We start from the raw sequence: 13,366 nt of genomic DNA, 5'->3' as shown, positions 1-13,366 counted from the left end.
TGATGACACTGATTAGTTGGAGGTGGTTGTGTGGTAATGATGATGGTAGGTGTGGGATTTCAAGAAAGGGATGCATAAAGGAAAAGGAGGGTTTCAATGAGAAACTTACTTTCTTCACAAATTTTCCAAAGTCTAGACAGCTGTAGAAAAATCACATTTCTCCCAGGAATCATTCCTGCCAGGTCCTGGGGATGCTTAGCTGACCACCCCTGACACTGTGTCTCCTCCAGCTCCCTTCTGAACCATCCTCTAATCTTGACATCTTCTCTCCTTTTCTTATATTTAAATAGACTAGAAGTCTAAAGTGGATGAATCCTTTATGACCATCTTATTGAGGACCCTCTTCCAACTATGGTATCTGAGACTCAGAGGAAGTGTAATGTTCTATTCAAGGTCATACAAGACAACAGCAACACAACCAGAAATCTGGTCTCTGGACTTGCCATATGTTCCTTCTGTCATTCATCACAAAATTATTTAGCACCTACTAGATTAGTTGCTAGAGATGTAATGATGAACAGAATCAGTCATGGCCCCACCTTCCTGGGATTTACAGTCTGTTAGAAAATGCAGGGCAGCCCCGGTGGCTCAGCGGTTTAGCGCCACCTACAGCCCAGGGTGTGATCCTGGAGACCCTGGATCAAGTCCCACATCAGGCTCCCTGCATGGAGCCTGCTTCTCCCTCTGCCTGCGTCTCTGCCTCTCTCTCTCTCTCTCTCTCTCTCTCTCTCTCTCTCCTCTCTGTGTATTCTCATGAATAAATAAATAAAATCTTAAAAAAAAAGAAAATGCAAACCTCAGTCAATTCTAATCACAAATAGATAGCACATGACAGTTTTCTGAAGTAAAGAACAGTTCTGTAAGCAGATATACACACACACACACACACACACACACACACACACACCACAGGAAATGTGATCAGTGTTGAAGGTCAAAAACTGAAGTCTGGGGCATAGGACTAGCTTATTCCCAGGGACTTATCTTCCCCAGGATTATGTTCACTGCAAGTTTTACTGAAATTCTACTCAACCTACTGGTCTTCTGTGGGACATTGAGTGCCAGGTGGGAAGAAAAATGAAAGTGGATATAACAAAATTCATTCTTTAAAATTTATAGATATCACTCAGAGCCACTTCAGTCCTAATTTTGAGGTATCTTACTCTTGCTTTGCAAATGATTTTCATAAAAATTCTTATATTGTTCTCCTGAAAACAGCAACTTGGAAGAAGCAAACAGTAGATTGAATTACTATTAAATATAACCACACCAATGTCAGAAATGATACTTGACAATCTAAATATGAAAAGGGAAATGATAATTATAAAATACAAATGTAAGAAAACAAAAAACAGTCTCTGGTATCCTTTAGGTTGGGGAATATCAACCCCATATTTCTCAAAACCAAAGGTGAGGACATCATCTCTAGGACACAGAACACAATAATTCATGCTTTTGTTAATTAAACATACTCATCAAAGAAGATTAAAGCTATTTTAAGAAATGCTTTCATAGAAGTGCAGGGAAGTGTGTAGTGTATTTTAGAAGATTTGACTGAGTTTCCACAAGCCACAAGGAAAATGCTCCTAGCACTTACAGGGTTGACTTCAGGTATCTAGAAGACATCTTTCAGAAGCCCTGAGATCCTGCCAATGATGATGTAGTACATCGATGATGGTATGAAGCCTCATGGCGGTAACTTGTTAACGTAGTAGGCATGCCCTAGCTCCTCTTTCACTGATTTTTTATATCAGTACTCTCAGGGGACGTAAGAAAAGATTCATCTGGTCTTTACCTCTGAGCCAAAAAATAATTTTAATCATTGTGGAAAAACATAAGCTGAGCCACTCTTTGATGTCATATGTGGAACTTGTCTACTTCCTGGAGTGACCAACCTGGTCCATCACATTGCATCTTGGGCCATCCTATTCAGCTCATTTTCCTCTAATAACTTTGAAAGTATCTTCTGTTATCCAGAAGAGACATTTGTAGGTGACTGGTAGGACAGAAGGTTTATTTCTCTGGAGTTTGAAGACTAGCATTTTGAGTATGAGAAAGGGAGTGGGCAATTTTTCTGGGTCTACAGGAGATGGATGGCCAGTAAAACATCCCACAGGAATACCTGGCTTCCTACTTTTTGCCTATCCCAAATTATTCCCCACCCCACCCCACCCCCGCCGCCCCAGGCCTGCTCCAGACTGCCTTAAATGGGGAGCCTTAAAATGCTCTGGACCATGGTGACCTACACCTTTGAGCCACTGTACCCTTTACATTCCGTATCACTTAGTCAGCTTTCACCTCTCAATGTGTCTCTTTCATTTATCCTTTGAAGAGAATGGTTTCTGGAGGGTAGGATTCCTGTCTTATTCTCCTGAATCCCAAAATCCTTACACATGGTTAGGCACTATGGGCCCCAAATCCATGTCAGATGATTGGCACCGGCAAAGTCTACTCTGTCCAGACTAGAGGGCCCTTTTCCCTTTGGGGAAAGTGTTGCAGGCCAACTTGCAGGCTCCAACGGAAGACATGTTTTGTCTCTAGGTTGATTTATCAGGCAGATGGTTGGGAATATTTGTCCACAGCAAGGCATGGTACCATCCACACTCAACTTGTTTTCAGAGGAGCAAGGGCCCAGACACAAAGGCGAGTCTGTTTCAGAGAAGCAGGAATAAGCCCTGCTGGCACCTAGTCTGAATGGCACAGTGCTCCTTCCTCTTTAACAGTGTCTTCTGAGAATCTCTCACTCCTCCTATCTGGGGGATGGAACTGTAATTTTCTTGATTATACCTCCCACCACAATGACACATCTTTGTGCCTCTTGGCTACACTTCTGGAAGATATAGAGTAAGCTGATACTCAAGGAAAGTAGTGTAACACAAAGCTTAGCACAAGGCTTACAGCAACTTCAGAGGATTTCAGAATTGGAAGAAACATTAGGAAGCATTCAGTGGTCACAGAACACAGATCTATGTCCACGAACCACTCAAATGTCATTTTGGTAACAATTGCAACAGAGCTCAGGTCTTGTGGCAGCACACAATCAATATCCACCCCCTGTTCATCCCTCTCACCCCATGTAGGCTGAGATTATCAGGAAGATGCAGTAGTAACATGCTGGTCATAACTGTGCCAAGGGGTCCTCACCAGCAGTTGCTGATTTTGAAGCGGAAGCATTTAGCAACCCTTTAAAGAATTAACTGTACGCTTTAAATTTTTTCTGTAATTTGGGAATGATATATCTTTGTAGAGTTAATGATTTTGTGCATTTGTACATGTAATCATCATACCCATTTTCATTACTTTAAGGTGCTAAACAAAAAAAGCTCTAGGTTCTTTACATTTTCTCCAAAACAAAATAAAATTGAGGGCATGTTGCATATTGCAGAAGAGAAAAAGGAAGCATTCAATCCAATTCAGGCTACATTTTACACATGTAAAACTGAGGCCTTTTGAGAACAAATGACTTTTTTTTTTTTTTGAGAACAAATGACTTGCTCAAGATTACACACTGGGTTTCTGGCAAGAAGAGAACACAGTATGCTGCTTCCTGAGGCTATGCTCTTTCCATTTTCTTAGGCTGCTTCATCTGAGTGAGAATTAATCCTAAACTTGAAAATACGAGGCACTCCAGTCCAAAGTGAATTCACAGATGTTCATATTCCAGTTTCAATAAAATGAATTTGATAGGGATCCCTGGGTGGCGCAGTGGTTTGGCGCCTGCCTTTGGCCCAGGGCGTGATCCTGGAGACCCGGGATCGAATCCCACATCGGGCTTCCGGTGCATGGAGCCTGCTTCTTCCTCTGCCTGTGTCTCTGCCTCTCTCTCTCTCTGTGACTATCATAAATAAAAAAAAAAATTAAAAAAAAATGAATTTGATAAACTTACTCATGACAAATTTGTTTAAACAGGTTTATCAAGGAGGGAACTAAGTGAGGAGGACCCTAGGCTTGCCCCTTGAACATAGCTAGACAATTATCAAATCATTCTGAATAGCCAAGAAATTGACCTAAGAACTGACAGAACAAACTGCACAACGAGAAGGAGAAAAGAGCCCACATCAAGGAGGGTAGGAAACGCAGAGCTATGGCTTGGGGGAGAAATGGATTGCAGGGTTGCAGAAGGGAGGGAGCCCTGGTCACAGAGAAAAGTGAGATAGTGGAGTACACAGGGATGTGCACAAAGCCATTAGCTGGGTACATGGGAGGGGCTGATTTTTATGAGTTTTTATAACTAGAGAGGTTCAAAGACTAGAGTTTTAGAAGTCAGTGGACTTGGCTGGGTACAGATCTGAGGGTACTGCCCTGCTCCTGGAGAGAAGGCAGTCAAGCAACCTTGAAGAGGGCATGATTTGAAGATCACCTAAAGCACATGTGGAGAGATCGTTCACTCTTCTTAAAGCACATCTGTGAGGGATGGTGATCCCAGAGACACGTCTCCAGAGATAAACTAGCTGGGCACTTGTTTCCCACTCCACCCCACTACCCCTCAACATAGGTTTGAGATACCTGCTGAGGGCGGCTAACCTGGATACTGGCTATTTAGCCTGCTTTGCTCCAAATCCCACATCCCAGTGCTCTGGTGCCACTGCCCTTCTCAGTCAAAACTGTATCAGTCCCAGTATGGCAAGACAGTCCTCCAGAAGACAAGTGCAGGTCCCTGCCACACCAGATCCCTAGATTTGGAGTTTTAAAAGTCATCAGGCTTAGCTGGAATAGACCCCAAAGTGTACTGTGCTACTCCAGGAATGCAAGGAACCCAGAGACAGTGTGAAAACATCAATCTGAAAAATGCTTGGGATGCACATGGGAAATATTTGCTCTTCTGAGAGTGCTTCCCTGAGACCAGCAAGCATGGAGGGCTCTCTCTGGGACAAAGGAGTTAGCCGGTGCCATTTCCCTACCTTGCCCCTTAGCATGAACTTTAGTAAATAGCACAGTGCCAGCACTGGCTGCCTAACCTACTAACATCAAGTCCCACCCCCCTGCACTCTGCTGGTACCACTTTTCTCTGGTAAGTGTGCCTAAGGACTATTGCAGAGGGGCTCTTCCCCAGAAGGCCAGCAGAAACCTCTGAACACACCACATCCACCAGCCAGAGAGTTCTTCAAGGCTTTGGTTCTAGTCAAAGTAGCATCAAGTCTCATTTAACAAGCAGACCAAAGCATGCCAAATTAAAACTTGCCACACTCTGGCTAAGGTCCAAACATTGCCTGCCCACTGCAGGCAAGGAAAGCCTCTGCAGACCACTGACCTGAGGGATAAAACCAAAACATAGCAGCAGAGTACATATAGCACACACCAGAGACGCTCCCTGAAGTGCCAGGCCCTGGACATGATGACCTCTTCTCCATAAAGCCATTACTGTCAGGAGCAGGAAACATAATGTGCTTTTCTGGCACACAGAAGAAGAGACCTAGACAAAATAACAAGATGGAAGAATTCATCCTGAAAGAAAGAACAAGAAAATGTCATGGCCAGAGATCCACTTGAAACAGACATAAGTAATATGCCTGATGGAGAATTTAAAGCAACAATCATAAGAATACTCACTGGGCCTGAGAAAAGCATGGAAGACATCAGAGAGACCATTAATGCAGAAATAAAAGAGTTAAAAACAATCAGACAGAAATTTAAAATGTAGTAACTGAGATTCAAAACTGACTGGATGTAATGACCACAAGGATAGAAGAAGCAGAGGAATGAATAAATGATATAGAAGATAGAATAATGGAAAATAATGAAGCTGAACAAAAGAGAAGGAAGAACTATGGATCATGAGAAAAGACTTAGGAAAAAAAATTTAAAAAATTTAAAAAATAAAAAAAATAAAAGAGAAAAGACTTAGGGAACTCAGTGACTCCACCAAATGTAGTAACATTCCTATCATAGGAGTCCCAGAAGAGGAAGAGGAAGAGGAAGAATAAGAGGAAGAGGAAGAAGAAGAAGAAAAAGAAGAAAAGAAGGAGGAGGAGGGAAGGGGAAGGCAAGCAGCAGAAGGAGGAGGAGAAAAGAGGGCAGAAGGCTTATCTGAGAAAATAATAGCTGAAAATGTTTCTAATCTGGAGAAGGAAACAGACATCCAGATCCAGGAGGCACAGAACTCCCATTAAAACAACAAAAATAGGGGCACCTGAGTGGCTCAGTCGGTTAAGCATCTGCCTTTGGCTCAGGTCATGATCCCAGGACCTTGGGATCAAATCCCACATTAGGCTCCCTGCTCATCAGCTTCTCCCTCTGCCCTTCCCCTCTGCTTGTGATCTGTCTCTCACCCTCACGGTCTCTTAAATAAATAAATAAAATCTTAAAAAAAAGAACAAAAGGTCATCATCAATGATAAACAAATGAGTAAATGCAATGATTTTCTGCTGCAAAACTGGCAATTTCTCACACAATATCTTTGGGTTATTTATGTACTGATATTTCATCTTTTCTCAACAATTGGTTTGGTCTTGAAAGACTTGACTACTTTATTTATTTATTTTTTAGTTTCAGAGGTAAGGTTTAGTAGTAGTTCATTAGTTTCATGTAACACTGAGTGCTCATTTCATCAAGTGCCCTCCTTAATGCCCATCACCCAATAACTGCATCCCCTCCCCCACACCTGAATACCCTCCAGCAACTCTCAGTTTGTTTCCCGTAGTTAAAAGTCTCTTATGGTTTGTCTACCTCTCTGATTTCATCTTGTTTTATTTTTTCCTTCCCTTCTCCTATCTTCATCTGCTTTTTTCTTAAATTACACATTTGAATGAAATCATATGATATTTCTCTTTCTCTGACTGACTTATTTCACTTAGCATAATACTCTCTAGTTACCTCTACATAGTTGCAAATGGTAACTATTCTTTTTGGTGGCTGAGTAAATTTTATATATGTACCTATCAACTCTTCTTTATCCATTCACCTGTAGAGGGACATCTGGGTTCTTTCCATAGTTTGGCTATTGTGAACATTGATGCTATGTACATTGGGGTGTATGTGCCCCTTCATATCACTATGTTTGTATGCTTTGGATAAATACCTAGTAGTGCAGTTGCTGGGTCATAGGGTATCTGTATTTTTAACTTTTTGAACAACCTCCATACTTGTTTCCAGAGTGGCTGTACCAGCTTGCATTCCCATCAACAGTGTAAGAGGGTTCCCCTTTCTCTGAATCCTTACCAACATCTCTTCTTTCCTGTTGTTAATTTTGGCCATACTGACTGGTGTGAGGTGGCCTCTCATTGTGATTTTGATTTGTATTCCCCTGATGCCAAGTGACGTGGACCATTTTTTCATGTGTCTGTTGGCCATTTGTATGTCTTTTTTGGAGAAATGTCTGTTCATGTCTTCTGCCCATTTCTTGACTGGATTATTTGTTTTTTGGATGTTGAGTTTGATAAGTTCATTATAGATCTTGGATACTAACCCTTTTTCTGACAAGACATTTGCAAATATCTTCTCCCATTCTGTCGGCTGTCTTTTAGTTTTGTCGACTATTTCCTTTACTGTGCAGGAGTTTTTATCTTGATGAAACCCCAATAGTTCATTTTGGCTTTTGTTTCTCTTGCCTGTGAAGATGTGTCTAGCAAGAAGTTGCAGTGGTTGAGCTTACAGAGGTTGCTGCCTGTATCCTCTAGGATTTTGATGGATTCCTGCTTCACATTTTGGGCTTTCATCCATTTTGAGTCTGTTTTTGTGAATAGTGTATTAAACTGGTCCAGTTTTATCCTTCTGCATGTGGCTGTCCACTTTTCCCAACACCATTTGTTGAAGAGATTATCTTTTTCCTGGATATTCTTTCCTGCTTTGTCAAAGATTAGTTGACCATACAGTTAAGTTCCATTTCTGGGTTCTCTATTCTGTTCCATTGATCTATGTGTCTGTTTTTGTGCCAGTACGGTGCTGTCTTGATGATTACAGCTTTGTAATAGAGCTTAAAGTCCAGAATTGTGATGCTACCAGCCTCAGTTTTCTTTTTCAACATTCCTCTGGCCATTCAGGACGCTTCTGGTTCCATACAAATTTTAAGATTGTTTGTTCCAGTTTTGTGGAAAATGTTGATGGTATATTGATAGGGATTGCTTTGAATGTATAGATTGCTTTAAGTAGCATAGTCATTTTAACGATATTTGTTCATCTAACCCATGAGCATGGAATGTTTTTCCATTTCTTTATGCCTTCCTCAACTTCTTCTGTAAGTGTTCTATAGTTTTCAGAGTACAGATCATTTACCTCTTTGGTTAGGTCTATTCCTAGGTACCTTATGGTTTTTGGTGCAATTATAAATAGGATAGATTCCTTAATTTCTCTTTCTTCTGCCTCATTGTTAATGTATATAATTGAAACTGATTTCTGTGCGTTGATTTTATATCCTGCCACCTTGCTGAATTTCTATATGAGTTCTAGCAATTTTTGGGTGGAATCTTTTAGGTATTCAACATACAGTATCATGTCATTTGCAAAGAGTGAAAGTTTGACTTCTTTGTTGATTTGGATACCTTTTGTTTCTTTTTGTTGGCTGATTGCTGAGGCTAGGACTTCGAGTTGAACAACACTGCTGAGAGTGGACATCCTTGTCATATTCTTGACCTTAGGGGAAAAGCTCTCAGTTTTTCCCTATTGAGGATATTTGCTGTGGGTTTTTCATATATGGCTTTTATGATATTGAGGTATGTTCCCTCTATCCCTACACTGCGGAGAGTTTTTATCAAGAAAGAATATTGTGTCCTTTCCAATGCTTTTTCTGCATCTATTGAGTGGGTCTTATGGTTTTTGTCCTTTCTTTTATTAACATGGTATATCACATTGATTGATTTGTGAGTGTTGAACCACTCTTGCATCCCAGAAATAAATCCCACTTGGTCGTGGTGAATAATCCTTTTACTGAACTGTTGGATCCTAGTGTCTAGTATCATGGTGAGAATTTTTGCATCTATGTTCATCAGGGATATTGGTCTATAAATCTCCTTTTTGGTTGGGTCTTTGTCTGGTTTTGGGATCAAGGTAATGTTGGCCTCATAAAATGAATTTGGAAGTTTTCCTTCCGTTTCTGTTTTTTGAAACAACCTATTTGAGATTCTCTCTCTTCCTCCCCTTCTGCTTCTCCTCCTCTTCCCCCCACTTGCACACGCCTGTGTGCTCTCTGTCTCTCGGAAAAAAAGAAAAAGAAAAGAAATAAAATATAGGTAATTTATCTTCTCAGATTATTTTAGAATGTATCATAAAATACAGCTTCTTTTTTAACTAAATTATGGAAATTGGCCATCACTTCCCAAATAAGTTTATAAAAATGGTATGTACTAAACCACAACTAAGATAGTCATTGAGGAAATACCTTGATTATTTAAAAAGCTCTTAAGTTTATACAAGAAAATCTTTGAGACTCTCATGAAATTATTAAGCAAAGGGCATGAAAAAATATATAATTCATAAAAAGGAATTACAGCTGGTAAAGAAATATAAAAATGCACAACCTTAGTCATTATAATAAATGCAAAATAGAATATCTCTGAAATTCATAGAAGCTTTATTCAGAAAAGACAACTGGACACAGCCCAGTTATCTACCAATAAACACCTGTGGTATGTGCACATAGTGGAATAAAGCTCAGCAATAAAAAAGGGGAAAGAAAACCTACTGGTACTTAAAAACAACAGGGAGGAATCTTGAAGCTGTGCTGAGTGAACAAATTCTTTTTTTTTTTTTTGGAGTCAACAAATTCTTATCCCAAGGAGTACATACTGTGTGATTCCATTGATCTGAAATTCTGGAATTGGCATAAGTGAAGTGTGATTTAGGAAATTGAAAAGAGTGGTTGCCTTTGGAATTGGGTGCAGGTACTGGGGGCAGAATATCCCCAATACCTGCCTTGATGGAGTCATGAAGCATAATGGTGATGTCCTGTATCTTGATAGAAGTTTTGTGTTTCACAAGAGGTTGCATTTGTTAAAACTCATCAAATGGTACACTTAAGATTTATATATTTCATTGTATTTAAATTTTACAAAAAAGACTAGGAAACAAATATTGAACTCTATGCAGTCTGATGTCTCTGTGTACTGGAAGTGAATGCCAAGACTGTCTCTGTTGGTGGTGTGTGCTGGGGGTCCTCCACCAGGGTCCTTATGGACATTGGCATCATGATAAATGAGTTAGTAGATGGCTGGGAGGTGGCCAGCTCTTGCGTAGTGTAAATTGAGAATACTTTGGGCCTGAGTGAGTCTGGGAGCATCCAGTGAGAATGACTGTCCTTTGCTGAATGCAGACACTTGGTAACCTCCTGGCCTGAAGCACCTACTGCCTTCCTCTGGAGGATGGGTTCAGATGTGTCAGACTCTTTAATTAGCCCAGTTGGAGGCAATAGGTAAACTAGCCTGTACTGGCTGACCAGCATAGTTCTGCTAACAAGGTCTGGCATGAGCAACTGTGCAGATGGCCTCCAGAGAGGCTCACCCCAATGGGTGGGTGGGAAAGAGAAATGTGTGGTAGAGACAGACAGGAGGAGTTTGTTGCGCAGCATCCAGGTAGTTGTAGGCTGGAGTGAGAGGTGACTTGTTGTTGTTGTTGTTTTTTTTTTTAAGATTTTATTTATTTATTCATGAGAGACCAAGAGAGAGAGAGACAGAGATACAGGCAGAGGGAGAAGCAGGCTCCATGCAGGGAGCCTGACGTGGGACTCGATCCTGGGCCTCCAGGATCATGCCCTGGGCCAAAGGCAGGCGCTAAACTGCTGAGCCACCCAGGGATCCCCTGAGAGGTGATTTGTTATTCTCGGAGAGAGGCACTACAGTGGGTTTCACTCCCCACTCTGTGGGCCGCTTAGGCAATGCTGTTCTGGGCAGAGCAGTAGTCCCAAGAGAAGTGGTACCAGTACTGGGTGAGACCTCCAGTATCCCACTTTCCCTACCACCTGGCTAACACCTGGGCTTTCAGTTAGACTAGCCCCTGTCTGTGTCTTTCCTGGTCTCTTGTTTTGATCCAGAGACTGTTTCAGAGGCTGTAAGTCGCTCCATGGGTACACTTGATTCTAGTCATGCTTCCCCTTGGTTCTAAACCTCCTCCTCCTCTCTGCCTGTGGTCACTCCCCTTGCTAGCTATTTGGGGGCACCAGGTCTCTGTGTCCAAGGCTCTCAGAAGCCAAAGGACACCATAGGCAGCATCCTGTGCACCTTGAGAGGTCCAGTTTAGTGGAAACCTGGCTTGGTTCAATGTTGGGGTGTGTCCTTTGGGAACCATTCCTAGATTAGAGCAGTGTGGCAGAAAGTTTCAGGAAATAGGTATATCGGGAGTCTAGCCACAGGGGAACAGGTGAGGAGGCACCCAGATCTGAGTTCAAGTGGTAATGCTCAACTCCTGCTGAAGGCATGGCTGACTCCCTGAAGAACCTCAGGCTCTGTACCTGTCATTAAATATCTCTAAGACCAGAAAGATGCAGAGCATGTGTGTATTTCTCTGGGTTATTGAAATTAATGATAACCTTGCATGGGGAAAGATTGTCCCAGATTTCTCATTAACTGAGGAGGCAGATAATGAGCCCTGCTTCAGCCATATCCCACAGAAATCCCTCTGGGTACACTAGACCCATGGAATGGGGCAAAGGCTTCCCCATCCCCAGCAAAACCAGAAATCTCAGGCCTGGCTACCTGTTCCTGCACTTTAGAGCCTATAAACCATTCCTCTTTATGGACACCTTTGAACTTCAAGACAGTCCATTGGTGGAGAGGTAAGAGATATCAGAGAGGGGTCTGTTTACTTTGCTGAGTTCACACAGAGACAAAGATAGCACTGGAAGCCTGGTCTGTGGCCACTTTGCCATACCTGACCTCTTGGGAAAGGGCCCCAAAAGACACAAGAGACTGTAGGAGACATTGTGAGAAACTGCATGCACCAATGCAGAGTAGTGTAGACCCTGGAGATTTACATTTATAGAAAGAAGGAGACAAAACCAAAGGCTGCGGAAGGGGCAACGCAACATCCCTCCCACTCCAACTCTACAGATCAGAAAGGGTGTATCTAGAGATCTTTCCTGAGGGAGGTGTTAAGGATTGGAAAAACTTGGAAATGGGGCCTGAAGAGACTTGGGGAGACTCACTTTGGGACTCCTAGGTTAGAGGTTTCTTTACCTATGGAATGCTCAGGGACCCCCAGGCATCTTTTAAGGATTTCATGATAGAGGGAAAGATTGACCTTCTGGATGCTTCTTTAGGTTGGTAGACTCTGCTTGGCAGGATAGGAAGAAAGCAGGTAATTAGGGCAGGAGCTCTGTCCAGAAATGTACTCTCTTAACCTCAGAGACATCATACTGACTCTCCAACTTTAATCCAGAAACACAGGATTTATTCCAACTTCCCCACTTGCTTATCTGTAACTTCTTTCACTGACAGTAAGAAACCTGTCTACCTTCTGCTTTTTGGTTCAACCCTAATATGATTATAAAGTACATTCACAATTGTTAACCTATTTCCATGTGAGAAACAAGCTTACAAATTAGAGTACAATGTTTATGCACAGTTCGTTCTGTCTTTAGCCTTACAATTTCCAAAGTTTTCTAGACCAGTTCTTTTTACTCCTACATCCACTTCAGCAAGCTTATGTCATATAGTCAGACATTTTTCACAGTCTGTGTTCAATCTTGGGATCCTCCAACATCCTGGCCGATTTTTTTTTTAATGCTCATATATTAAAGCTCACTCTCTGTGTTAAAAAGTTCTGTGGGTTATGACATAGACATAGCCATGTATTTACCACCCCCAAGGTGATAGAGCAGATCCAAAATACCTCGGTCTACCCTTTGGTAGACAGTAACTCTCCTCTCTCCCAATCCATGGCAACTATTGTTTTCTTTCTGTCCTAAAGTGTTGCCTTTGCCATAATGTTATATGAATAAAATAATGCAATAAAAAGTGTTTTGGATCTGGCTTCTTTCACTTAGCAAAATGCATTTAAGATTGATTCATACAGGGGATCTCTGGGTGGCTCAGGGGTTCAGCGCCTGCCTTTGGCCCAGGGTGCAATCCTGGAGTCCTGGGATCAAGTCCCGCGTTGGGCTCCTGGCATGGAGCCTGCTTCTCCCTCCTCCTGTGTCTCTGCCTCTCTCTCTCTCTCTCTCTCTCTCTATGTGTGTGTGTGTGTCTATCATAAATAAATAAATAAAATAAATAAATAAATAAATAAATAAATCTTAAAAAAAAGATAGATTCACACATTTGCATGTATCAGTAACTCACAGTTTATTCATGTATCAGTAACTCATTCCTTTTTTATTGCTGAGCAGTACACCATTATATGGTACATTATCCATTCACCTGTTGAGGAACATCTTTGTTTGCTTCCAGTTTGGAGCAATTATGAATAAAGGTGCCTTAACCACTTTTATAAAGATTTTTGT

Source organism: Nyctereutes procyonoides, unplaced genomic scaffold, assembly GCF_905146905.1.
Source record: "Nyctereutes procyonoides isolate TBG_1078 unplaced genomic scaffold, NYPRO_anot_genome, whole genome shotgun sequence".
Taxonomy (NCBI): Eukaryota; Metazoa; Chordata; class Mammalia; order Carnivora; family Canidae; genus Nyctereutes; species Nyctereutes procyonoides.
This window is presented reverse-complemented; position numbering follows the sequence as displayed.